This window comes from Heptranchias perlo, chromosome 3, assembly GCF_035084215.1.
Source record: "Heptranchias perlo isolate sHepPer1 chromosome 3, sHepPer1.hap1, whole genome shotgun sequence".
Taxonomy (NCBI): Eukaryota; Metazoa; Chordata; class Chondrichthyes; order Hexanchiformes; family Hexanchidae; genus Heptranchias; species Heptranchias perlo.
Genome location: NC_090327.1, coordinates 122,870,042 through 122,882,472, shown reverse-complemented (window position 1 = coordinate 122,882,472; position 12,431 = coordinate 122,870,042). Strand labels below are relative to the sequence as shown.

The 12,431-nt window shown below is 41.6% G+C and overlaps 1 protein-coding gene across 2 annotated transcripts in view; it reads right to left on the bottom strand.

Annotated features, from left to right (window-relative positions):
* The window catches only part of znf407 (zinc finger protein 407), a 439,270-nt gene that overhangs the window by 405,814 nt on the left and 21,025 nt on the right, over positions 1–12,431 (bottom strand). The gene's annotated exons all lie outside the window — the stretch shown is intronic.

Genomic DNA, 12,431 nt, shown 5'->3' with positions numbered 1-12,431 from the left:
CTGTTAGAGTACTGCAAGGTGATTAAACCAATACCAGAGGATTGTACAATGACTTGTGAGGAAGCTTAGAAAATTAAACCAAAGGATAAAACTTCAGCATGTGACTATTTTTCATAAAAGACAGATGGTAAAAGCAAGGCCTATGAGTCCAATATTGTTTTTGGTGGTCTTGGGTTTTCCATCAGCCATTTCTGCATGATGATATCAGGTAAATGTCAGCAACCCACATTTTACAGTGGTCTGAAAATCAAAGGGCAAGTGTCAAAAGCAACAAGAATAGTTAGATAGAAAAGGGTTTCTTGTAGTTGATAAAGCATATTCTTGAGATCAAATGTTTGAAGTCCACCAGCTTATTGTGGCCCCTCCCTATCTCTATAACCTCCGTCAGCCCTACAACCCTCCAAGATCTCTGCGCTCCTCCAATCCCGGACTCTTGCGCATTCCCAATATTAATCACTCCACCACTGGCGGCCGTGCCTTCAGCTGCCTGGTCCGTAAGCTCTGGAATTCCCTACCTAAACCTCTCCGCCTCTCTACCTCTCTTTCCTCCTTTAAGACGCTCCTTAAAACCTACCTCTTTGGTCACCTGTCCTAATACCTCCTTACGTGGCTCGGTGTCAAATTTTGTTTAATAACGCTCCTGTGAAGCACTTTGGAACATTTTACTACGTTAAAGACGCTATATAAATTCAAGTTGTTGTTGAGGCCAAACTTGTACACAACTGCTAAGGAAGACCGCATAGAACACAACAGCGAGAAAATTGCCCAGAGGTGACCTTATATAATGCATTGAGAAATCATTGTGTTCTGTCTACAATCTCAAAGGGTCAGAAGCCCTCTTGATTCTCAGTTAGATTGGTGAGATAACAACAACTTGCATTTATATAGCACCTTTAATGTAGTAAGGTGCCAAGGTGCTTCACAGAACTGTTATCAAATAAAATTTGACACCGAGCCACATAAGGAGATGTTACGACCAAAAGCTTGATCAGAGAGGTAGGTTTTAAGGAACATCTTAAAAGGAATAGAGTAGAAAGGCGGAGAGGTTTAGGGAGGGAATTCCAGAGCTTAGGGCCTAGCCAGCTGAAGGCACGGCTGCCAATGGTGGAGCGATGCGCAAGGGGCAAGAATTGGAGGACCGCAAAGATCTTGGAGGGTTGTAGGGGCTGGAGGAGGTTACAGAGATAGGGAGGGGCGAGGCCATGGAGGGACTTGAAAACAAGGGTGAGAATTTTAAAAATTGAGGCCAGGAGCCAATGTAGGTCAGCGAGCACATGGGTGAATAGGACTTGGTGCGAATTAGGATACGGACAGCAGAATTTTGGATGAGCTCAAGTTTATGGAGAGAGGAAGATGGGAGCTTGGCCAGGAGAGCATTGGAATAGTCAAGTCTAGAAGTAACAAAGGCATGGATGAGGGTTTCAGCAGCAGATGAGCTGACGCAGGGGTGGAGATGGGTGATGTTACAGATGTAGAAGTAGGCGGTCTTGGTGATGGAGCTGATATATGGTCGGAAGCTCATCTCAGGGTCAAATAGGATGCCAAGGTTGTGTCCAATGGGGGAATATAATCAATAATGTTGATATGATTAAGTCATATCAAATCAACAATCATCAATTTTCACACAACAGAGCACACCTACCTAAAAGGTTAAAAATGAATGGACGCTACGATTACTGCTCATCGTTCACTTCGACAAGCTTTTAACAATTTAAAATTATCAGCAGCAGTTTACATTATTTTGAGAAAAAATACTTTATTTAATAAATGGATTCATTAAATAAAGCAAGTTGGATCAGCAGAGAAAACAGACATCAATCAGGTGTAAAAGCTTACATTTGCATGAATAAATAGAGATGCAGGCACAACTGCATGACTTGTTTGTGATGTCGTCAAAAACATCTAATGGAAAGGAACACTAAGGCACCATTTTATAACGAAATAAGATATCAAGCGCCCCCCCACCCCCTGTTCCAACCTTAAATTTGCTGCCCATTATAACCACAATATTGATTTTATGACCACCTATTTTTGAAAGCAGAAAAATTCAGAAAGAATGAGTTTACAACCAGCATGTAGCATGTGGTTGACACAATGACAAAAATGCTCACACTGAATATCAATTCTCAGAACAAAAGGATAGCAAGATGATAGGATGTGTGACAAAGTGACCACGAGTTTATCAGAAAGCTACTAAAGATCTTTACCCTGATAGAAAGTTACAACGGTCACCAATAATACACAATTGTGAATGTGTTTTCCAAAAAGAAAATGCCACATGCTAATTCGCTTTAATTCCCTTCCCATTGCTACACAGTCCTGTTTCTGTCAGATATAAAGCATGATTTAGAATTTAACACATTATGTCATCGATGCTGACACATTAAAAAAAGAATAGTCACAAGAACCTGGCCTTAAGAATTTGCATCTAAATTCCCCAAGGATATTCATGATATCACACTGGACTTCTTTCAAAATAATTACTTCATCTGTACAGTGCCACTTTGACCGCTGTCATATTGAGCCGGAAAATAATGGTGTGTTAACGACACATGCCATTATTAATGAACAAATCAGCCAGCAAGTTCAGGGGATGAAGAGGTACGCCATGAGTTGCGAATCTCCAAAACTTGCAGGTCGATTTACACCGTTCCGCCATTTGCTGTGCACAAACGGCATCTCGCCCTCAACCACCCCGTTATTTTTTAAGAACTGACTGGATATGCATATTCGTTGTCCGTTAAACTCGCCGCAGGAAGTTAGGGCTGGTTATTAACAGTGTATGTACGCTTTTAACGATGTAAGAATTGTTAATGTAATGCCAATCAACCTCTGGCCCAGAAATTGATCAATTTAAACTGTTCAATCTCATTCCTGCATATAGTAAATTGCTCTTAGAAATTTTTTAAATGTCAAGTTTTAAATTTTTTTCTTACTTTTCCCTTCTGCCTCTTTTTTCTCTCTCTCAATCCAATCTTTCCTTCTCCTCTCATTATTTATCTTCCTGTCATCTCACCCAATTCCTCTTACCCGATTTGCCTCTAATTCACCCTCCTTCTCAGTCGTTCCTCTGTTTATTCATCAATCAAATCGCATTGGTTAAGCAGATACACTGTCGGTCCTGTCGTTCACTAAGGTCCCAGATACCTCTTCTCCCTCGCCACATCGATATCAGCTCACACTTCCAGCACGTTACAGTGCAAAAACATTTTGAGCTGAAGGGTGCAGGAAAAAGTCTAACTAACAAAGCACACCACAAAATCTGGCCCAATATGCAAACACTTTGCTACATTTTAAGAAAGTGACTTCTTTTCTGTCCCGTCCCGTCCCCCCCCCCCCCCCCCAAGTGTTTTGGACAAATACATGTACAGACGTGGCACTTGCCCGTACAGGACAGAAAGGTTCAAGGTTCAAAACTTGGGCTGTGCTAAATTAGTTTATCTCAATCCAGGGGACTGTGGGGATGCTACATTTAGCTCCAGCACATTTGGGCAAGGGGAGAAAGCTGGTCAGGGCTTGCGCTCGGATTGCTACCCTACCATCCCTGCCAGAAGTTCTTGTGGGAAGGACACAAGTCTGGCTAAACACGTGGGCACAAATTGCAACAACATAAAAACAAGTCCATTGTTACTACTTCTTAGCTCACTTTTAAAGTCATTACAACCTCATTTTTTGATACAAGTTACACTACTTAGTAGAACTGTTTATTATCTGAATCGAGCATATAGATAGCTGACACAGCACACAGCTCAAAGTGTTCTCTCTGTAGAATCTTTGCTTCATTTCCAAACAGGCAAAGAAGCAGGAAAGAAAGATTGAATAGCAGCAACCTCTTGACAGAAAAGAAAAATCACCACTTAGATAGTAAATTAGGAGTTTGCAACTCTACCCTATCCTTGAAGAATGTGAAATAGAAGACTTATGAGCTAGTTTGCCCTACTAGCCTTCTTACTGTTTACTGTCTGTTATCCAACATAGGTTCATTAAGTCAATAGAAAGGGGATGGGAGACGCATCTTGTTGTGGTCAACTAATTTCAACTATCATTGGGGAACAAAAGGCTTCTTGAGGAGGCTATCAGTCAAGATGCTCCAAGATTGTTCAGATCACATGGATAGTACTAACGGTCAAATAATCCCCAGTGATATTTGCACCACAAGGGAAACCTGAACCAGTTCCACAAATGGAGTGTCGATAGTTACCTTTCAAGAAATTATTTTTTTCACAAGCTTGAAGCTACAAGAGTCTCAACACCAAACTCTCTTTCTCAACTGGCAGAGTTCATTCTTCTTGAAAAGGGAGTCAGCTACCTCTGTCGCATAGAAAGCAAGACTAAGAATCTTCAGCTCCATGCCAGGAAGTCCATTCTCCTTTGAAAAAAGAAAAAGACTCACTCTCACCTGTGAGTAAGAACACTGTGGGTTCAAACCCCACTCCAGGAATTGAACACGTAATATAAGTTGACATTCTAGTTGACTGAAGGATTGCTGCATTGTTGGAAGTGCCATCCTTTGGATGAGATGTTGAACCGAAGCCTTGTCTACTTATTCAAGTAGACATAAAAGATCCCATAGTGTCAGCCGTGGCTCAGTGGTAGCTCTCTTGCCTCCAAGTCAGAAGATTGTGGATTCAAATCCCACTCCAGAGACTTGAGCACAAAATCTAGACTGACACTCCCAGTGCTGTAATGAGGGAGTGCTGCACTGTCGGAGGTGCCATCTTTTGGATGAAACATTAAACCGAGGCCCTGTCTACCCTCCCAGGTGGATGTAAAATATCCTGCAACACTATTTCGAAGAGCAGGGGAGTTCTCCCTGGTGTCCTGGCCAACATCTCGACCAACATCACAAACAAAAACTGATTATCTGGTCATCATCTCATTGCTGTTTGTGGGACCTTGCTGTGCATAAAATGGCTGTTGTGTTTCCTACATTGCAATAGTGACTACACTTCTTTCAAAAAAGTACTTCATTGGCTGTAAAGCGCTTTGGGGCATCCTGAGGTTTTGAAAGGCTCTATATAAATGCAAGTCTTTCTTTCATTCATGGAAACTGTTCTAAAAAAAAAGAGCAGAGTTCTTCCTGTATCCTGGCCAACATTCAACCCTCCACAAATACCAACAAATCAGATTAACTGATCATTAATTTCAATGTTTTTTGTGGAAACTTGCAGCTACCGCATATGCCCACATAACAGTGACTGCACTTCAAAAAGTAATTAACTGGCTGTGAAGCACTTTGGGATGTGCCAAGGCCATGAAAGTTGCTATCTAATTGCTATCTTCGGATAATAAAGAGTCCATGCCCACATGTAGCAAGACCTGGACAGGTAAGTGGTAAGTAACATTCACGCCACTGAAGTGACAGGCAATGACCACCTCCCCATGACATTCAATGGCATTACCATTGCCAAATCCCCCCACCAACATTCTGGGGGTCGCCATTGACCAGAAACTCAACCGAACGAGGTGGTGGCTGCTAGTGCAGGTCAGAGGCTGGGTATTCTGCAGCAAATGGCTCACCTCCCGACTCCCCAAAACCTCTCCTCCACCTACAAGGCACAAGTCAGGACTGTGATGGACCCTCCACTTGCCTGGACAGGTGCAACTGCGACAACACTCAAGAAGCTCGACACCATCCAGGACAAAGCAGTCCACTCGATCGGCAGCCCATCCACCACCTTAATCACCCACTCCCTCCACCACCGGCACACCATGGCTGCAGTGTGTAAAATCTACAGGATGCACTGCAGCAACTCGCCAAGACTTCTTCGACAGCAACTCCCAAATCCGAGTCCTTCACCACCTAGAAGGACAAGGGCAGCAGGTGCATGGGAACACCATCATCTCCAAGTCACACACCATCCTGACTTGAACATATATCGGCCTTCATCGTCGCTGGGTCAAAATCCTGGAACTCCTTACCTAACAGCACTGTGGGAGCACCTTCACCATACGGACTGCAGCAGTTCAAGAAGAAGGCCTACCATCCCTTCTCAAGGGTAAATAGGGATGGACAATAAATGCCAGCCTTGCTAGAGCTGCCCATGTCCTGAGAATGAATTTGAAAAAAATTTCATTCCTCCTTTCCTTGGAAAGACACCAAATAGTACTTGTAAAATACATAATATATTTTTATTGATATGCAGTAAATGGAGACATGATTTAAATGAGGAAAACTGTTAACTCATATCAGGGCTGTCCATTCTGAACCAGGGTAATTGAAGCATTTATTAAGCTATGCACCTTTTGTATATTAGTATTTATAATGTAAACAGCTGAGTTGGATGAAAACATTATTGATAATTCGTTGAAACTGAATGTTTTACAGTAAAATTTGCTGAGTACAGAATAATGATAAGCTGTTGAGGCTGGGGGTCAATTGAAAATTTCAAAACTGAGATTGATAGATTTTTGTTAGGCAAGGGTATTAAGAGTTACGGAACCAAGGCGGGCAGATAGTGTTAAGATACAGATCAGCCATGATCTAATTGAGTGGCCGGACAGGCTCGAGGGGCTGAATGGCCTATTCCTATGTTCCTAACATATCGCTTCTTTACTCCTTATAATGCTATCTATCGAGAACATTGTCATTTTAGGAAGCCCTGAAGGAAGGTAAGATTTGTACAAACTATAGATGGAGGCATGTTACAGAAATGAAGCTTAGCTTCACTGTGGGATTAAACAGCATGATGTGCAGACTACAGCTCTCAACATCAAGTGTCCTAGGTATAGCCTTTTATAGATTATTTCATACCTTGAGAAAGAGGGCTAAGGGTGCTGGACAACCATGAAATCATTAACAGAGCTGAAATCCTGTTGGGCTTTGCACATATCTCCTTTGTAAACTCGAGGTCCTGAGAAGAATTCAACCAAGACCTTTCTAGGCTCACTGGAGGATCCAGCTGCTGAAAGCTTGCCAAGGCTCTGGCAGTAGCCCATTTCTCCTGGGAAAATATTCTGACCAGTTAGGTCTCCCATAGGGGCGATACCAATTAGACAGAAAAACCATTGGCAGTAAAGGCAATGTTAAACTTGTATAGAACCTTGGTTAGACCACACTTGGAGTACTGTGCACAGTGCTGGTCTCCATACTCTGAAAAGAATATAGAGGCACTAAAGAAGGTGCAAAAAAGATTCACAGGGATGATACCAGAACTGAAAGGTTATAACAATCAGGAAAGATTGAAAAAGGCTGGTGCACGTTTGTCTAGAAAAGAGAAGACTGAGGGGTGACCTGATCGAGGTCTAAGTTATGAAAGGGTTTAATGAGGGGGCATAGATTTAAGGTGAGAGGGGAGAGATACAAAAGGGTCCAGAGGGGCAATTTTTTCACTCAAAGGGTGGTGAGTGTCTGGAACGAGCTGCCAGAGGCAGTAGTAGAGGCGGGTACAATTTTGTCTTTTAAAAAGCATTTGGACAGTTACATGGGTAAGATGGGTATAGAGGGATATGGGCCAAGTGCAGGCAACTGGGACTAGCTTAGTGGTATAAACTGGGCGGCATGGACATGTTGGGCCGAAGGGCCTGTTTCCATGTTGTAACTTCTATGATTCTATGATTCTAAAATATTTCAACTTGTGGGGGAGACCAAAACTAGAGGCCATAATTATAAGATAGTCACTAAGGAATTCAGGAGAAACTTCTTTGCCCAGAGAGTGGTTAGAACGTGGAACTCGCTACCACAAGGGAAGCTAGATAAGCACGAGGGAGAAAAGAATAGAAGGATATGCTGATAGGGTGAGATGAAGTAGGGTGGGAGGAGGCTCATGTGGAGCATAAATCAGTTGCATCGAATGGCCTGTTTCTGTGCTGTACATTCTATGAAATTCTACGTAAAACAAGGAACACACTGTAATGATAGATGCTGCCTGCCACATAGAATCAGAGGATACTTGTAGAGAGCCAACTTGTAATGATATTTATCCAATAAGCAAACTTTGCTGAGTAACTCATGAACAAGTCTGTGGTGTTGTACAGCTATATCTCTCCATGCAGAGGAAAAGATGGAATCCTTAGGGTTCCAGGCTTTGTTTTCAGCATTTTTCTCCAGTCTAGCTGTTTTTAATTTTATGGATGATTGAATCTCTGGGACCCGCTTCTAAACAGAGACCCCGTCTGCCCCCTCAGGTGGACGTAAAAGATCCCATGGCACTATTTCGAAGAAGATCTAGAGAGTTCTCCCCAGTGTCCTGGCCAATATTTATCCCTCAACCAACATCACTAAAAAAAAGATTATCACATTGCTGTTTGTGGGAACTTGCTGTGTACAAATTGGCAGCTGCGTTTTCTACATTACACTTCAAAAGTACTTCATTGGCTGTAAAGTGCTTTGGAACGTCCTGAGGTCGTGAAAGGTGCTTTATAAATGCAAGTCTTTCTTTCTTCATCTATAAAACCTTGACAAATAAGAACGTATTGCTGAGCAGGAGATACGCTGCACATCAGATTTCCTTGGGGAATAAAAAGCTTTTTAAATGGCATTAAAAACTTCTGAGATAATTTTTTCTCAACAAGTATGCAACCTTTTGCAATGCTAATTTCTTCCTTGTAGTGGTGAGGAAAAATAGAATGTGACTGAGGCGAGTTCTTGAATGAAAAGCATGGGCAGTCGCCTCCTTGATTTTTCTGGTCGCCTTACCATTATGTCTCAACCTAAAATAAGGGACAAATGGCCAAAATTGTGGAAAGTTATTTTTGTAAGAATACAGCCACGAACCTCCAAATAAGCTCATACTTATTAGTCCCATTCCCCTGCTCTTTCCCCACAGCCCTGCATATTTTTCCTTTTCAAGTATATAGCCAATTCCCCTTTTGAATGTTACTGACGAATCTGCTTCCACCACCCTTTCAGGCAATGCATTCTAGATCATAACAGCTCGCTGTGTTAAAAAAAAATTATCCTCATCTGCCATCTCTTTCTTGAGAGAGTTAATTATAAAAATGCTTGCATTTACATAGTGGCTCATCGCATCAGAGTGTCTCAAAGGACTACACATCATGAATTACTTTTGAAGGACATTGATAGTTCTGTAGCAGCCATCCTGCACCACCAACATTGCACAGTGAGATGAATTGATCAGTTAATCTGTCATTTTAGTGGTACCGGTTTATAGAGGAGTGCTTGCTGTGATACTCCCCGCTCCTATTTGAATAGTGCCATGGGAGCTTTAACACCCACCAGGATGCCCTCAGTTTAACATCTCATCTGAATAGCAGGTTTCTTGCTCAAGGTAAAGAAAAAGTCAGATTGGAACAATTTTCAGTTTTTCACTCTTTAACATGCCAAGTCTCACATGTAATGGGCTACAACCAATTTAAGACTTCCTCTACAGTCTCTAAAATGTGCTTCAAACCCAAATTCATAACGACCTCTCTGATAGCATCAGCATTGCCATTTCCCACATAATACATCTTTGCAGCGTATCAGCGAGTTTCGCCAAATAAGGATAATGTGGTGTTGTGTGAGCTTATATACTAATCACATTTGAGATTGTCCAAACTCAATTTTTATTTGCTGTAAATTCCTTAACAGTCATCAGGAAATAAATGATTTGCACCCCCCACCTTATCGAAGATAGATCTCAACGTAGGTTTTAAATGTAAATTAGCTACATGTCTTGCACCCAATCCCTCCCATCAGATATTCAAAGGAAAATAATCTGTTCCATTTGCTACAGCAATATAAAATAACTACTTTTAAAATAACATTTCAATGCTTTCCGATATAGAAACAAGTGATATTATTGACTACACAATTTTAACAAGGAAGGAAGCCAAGTTTTTATGGCTTCAAGATTTTGTCACCATGGGACGAGAAACCTTTGAGACTCTAACTGTCATTATGAATCAAAATGATGATCAGGGCATGCAGGAACAAGGCTGGGACTAAACCCAGTGGAACGAACACAGCCTTAACACTGTGAAACTGTTACTGTACCTTCCTAAAACTGACCAATGCAACGAAGACAAAAAATAAAACAGATCTACAGTATAGACTGAAAAGTGCGTCTTCCAGAAAGGAAGGGGATCCAACAGATTTCATAAGTAATTGGGGGCCTACCCGCCAATATGCTGGGGTACAAGTGCTCTTTGATATTTTAGAAAAACTCAAAAATAACCAATTTACACCTGCTTTGAACTAGTACAGGGTTTAAGACACGATTTGAATATAATATATTCACATACAATGCACCACATGGTGTATGTAAAGTAATCGTATTATATGACATATCAGTTCAGTAAAGATACAACTATACACTGACAGCCAATCTGCAATCACATTACCATGCTCAGGGCACCTCTAGCTCACTTTTTCTACTAATTTCCAGCTTAACAATAGTTCCTTAAACTCATCAAATACGACTTATAACTCCCTCTAAAAGGTGCTACATGTATTGTACATTCATTCAAAAAGTGATAAATGAAGGGACACAATCCCAGGATGTAGGAAATGGTCAAACTGATCAAGCTTTGTTACGTTGATGGATGAAAGCAAAAGGAACACCTTGGTTTTGTAACATATTTGTAGAGAACTAGTCTAGATTTACACTCATTTGGACTCCTTACTGATTTTTCTTTTTAACTGATGGATTTAAAGCTTTCCCCACTTCAAAAAAAGTACTTCATTGGATGTAAAGTGCTTTGGAAATCCTGAGTCATGAAAGGCGCTATATAAATGCAAGTCTTGCTTTTTTCTTTCAGGCACCAACCAAATAATGTGTTAGAAACTCAACTCTAATTACACATGCTCACACTCCAATGTATTTCAGGAAAGCAGGGGATGGGGGTCAAGAGGAGAGAATCAGCTCCATCACTATGGTATTTCATGAGCTAAGACCGCTACGTAAAATTCTGGTGCTGTTTTCACAGTATATTGTCGCAGTCATCGTAACTGAAGACAGTTCTGAAACTCCCAGTAGTTATAGGCACCCTAGAGGTAACTCATACTGGTTACTACCACACTCTTCTGTGCAGTGGTGAGAATCGTGTCATAGAATCATAGAACGATACTGCAAAGAAGGAGGCCATTCGGCTCATCGTGCCTGTGCCTGCAAATTTTTCCACTTCAAGTATTTATCCAATTCCCTCTTGAAGTTACTTTGAATCTGCTTCCACCGCCCTTTCAGGCAGTACATTCCAGATCGTAACAACTCGCTGCTTAAAAACAATTTCTCTTCCTGTCGCCTCTGGTCCTTTTGCCAATTACCTTAAATCTGTGTCCTCTGGTTACCGACCCTCTGCAAGCTTTCTCAAAAGCAGGTCACCTGCACACCTTGGCATGTTGGAGAAACCAGCATCGTCGGGCATGAGGCCGAGAGAAAAAAAAATACTAAAATGAGTTGTTACAATTTAAAATTTTCATTATGGTCAATACGGATGAGAGGGGCCATTCAGCCTGCCTTTCCACAGAAGCTCAAGTCCCATCGTCACAACAATGAGCCAAATCTTGCTGGAAAAATAACGGGGTGTTAACGACGCGCACCATTATTGATGCCGCAAACCAGCCAGCAAGTTCAGGGGATGAAGAGATACGCCGTGAGTTGTGATCTCCAGGACTCGCTGCTCGATTTACACCATTCTCACTGTCAGCTTCGCACCAAAAGGCATTGCGTCCTCAAACACCCCGTTATTGCTAAGAACTTGCTGGATTTGCACATTCGCTGTCCATTAAACTTGCCGCAGGAAGTTAGGGCCGGTTATTAACAGCTTATGTACCCTTTTAACGATGTAAGAATTGTTAATGCCAATCAACCTCTGGCCCGAAAACTGAACAATTTAAACTGTTCAATCTCATTCCTGCATATAGTAAATTGTTCTTAGAGATTTTGTAAATGTCAAGTTTTAAATTTGTTTTCTCACTTTTTCCTTCGGTCTCTCTCTCAATCCGATCTTTCTTTCCCCTCTCTTTATTTCTCTTTCTGTACCTGATTTGCCTCTAATTCACCCTCCTTCTCAGTCCTTTAATCTCAATGGGTAATGAGATAGACTGTTGGTCCCGCCATTCTTCAAGGTCCCAGATGCCCATTGTCCTCGCCGTGCCGTTATCAGCTCGCACTTCCAGCAAGTTACAGTGCAAAAAAAAGTTTCAGCTGAAGGGTGCGAGATAAAGACGAACTAACGGAGCCCCATTCCAGCAAGATTTAATTTTAAATTGCATAAGGCACACTTTTTTGTCCACAAAACATTTTCTCACCCTTATTGTCATAATTCTTGGCAACACATTTTCTGCCAGCATTTTCCCATTCAATTTTGCCGAGTTAACTTTCACAATTAAGTTACAGGTTCTCCCCACTTGGTGGCTCCGTGCAGCAATTTCTGAGTCTCTCACCATCATATATATAAAGATCCCTTATATTCATCAATTAATCATCAGCAGTTCTATGAACAATTTACTAGCAATATACCAGAGGCATTGGAGAGGGGGAGGGGAA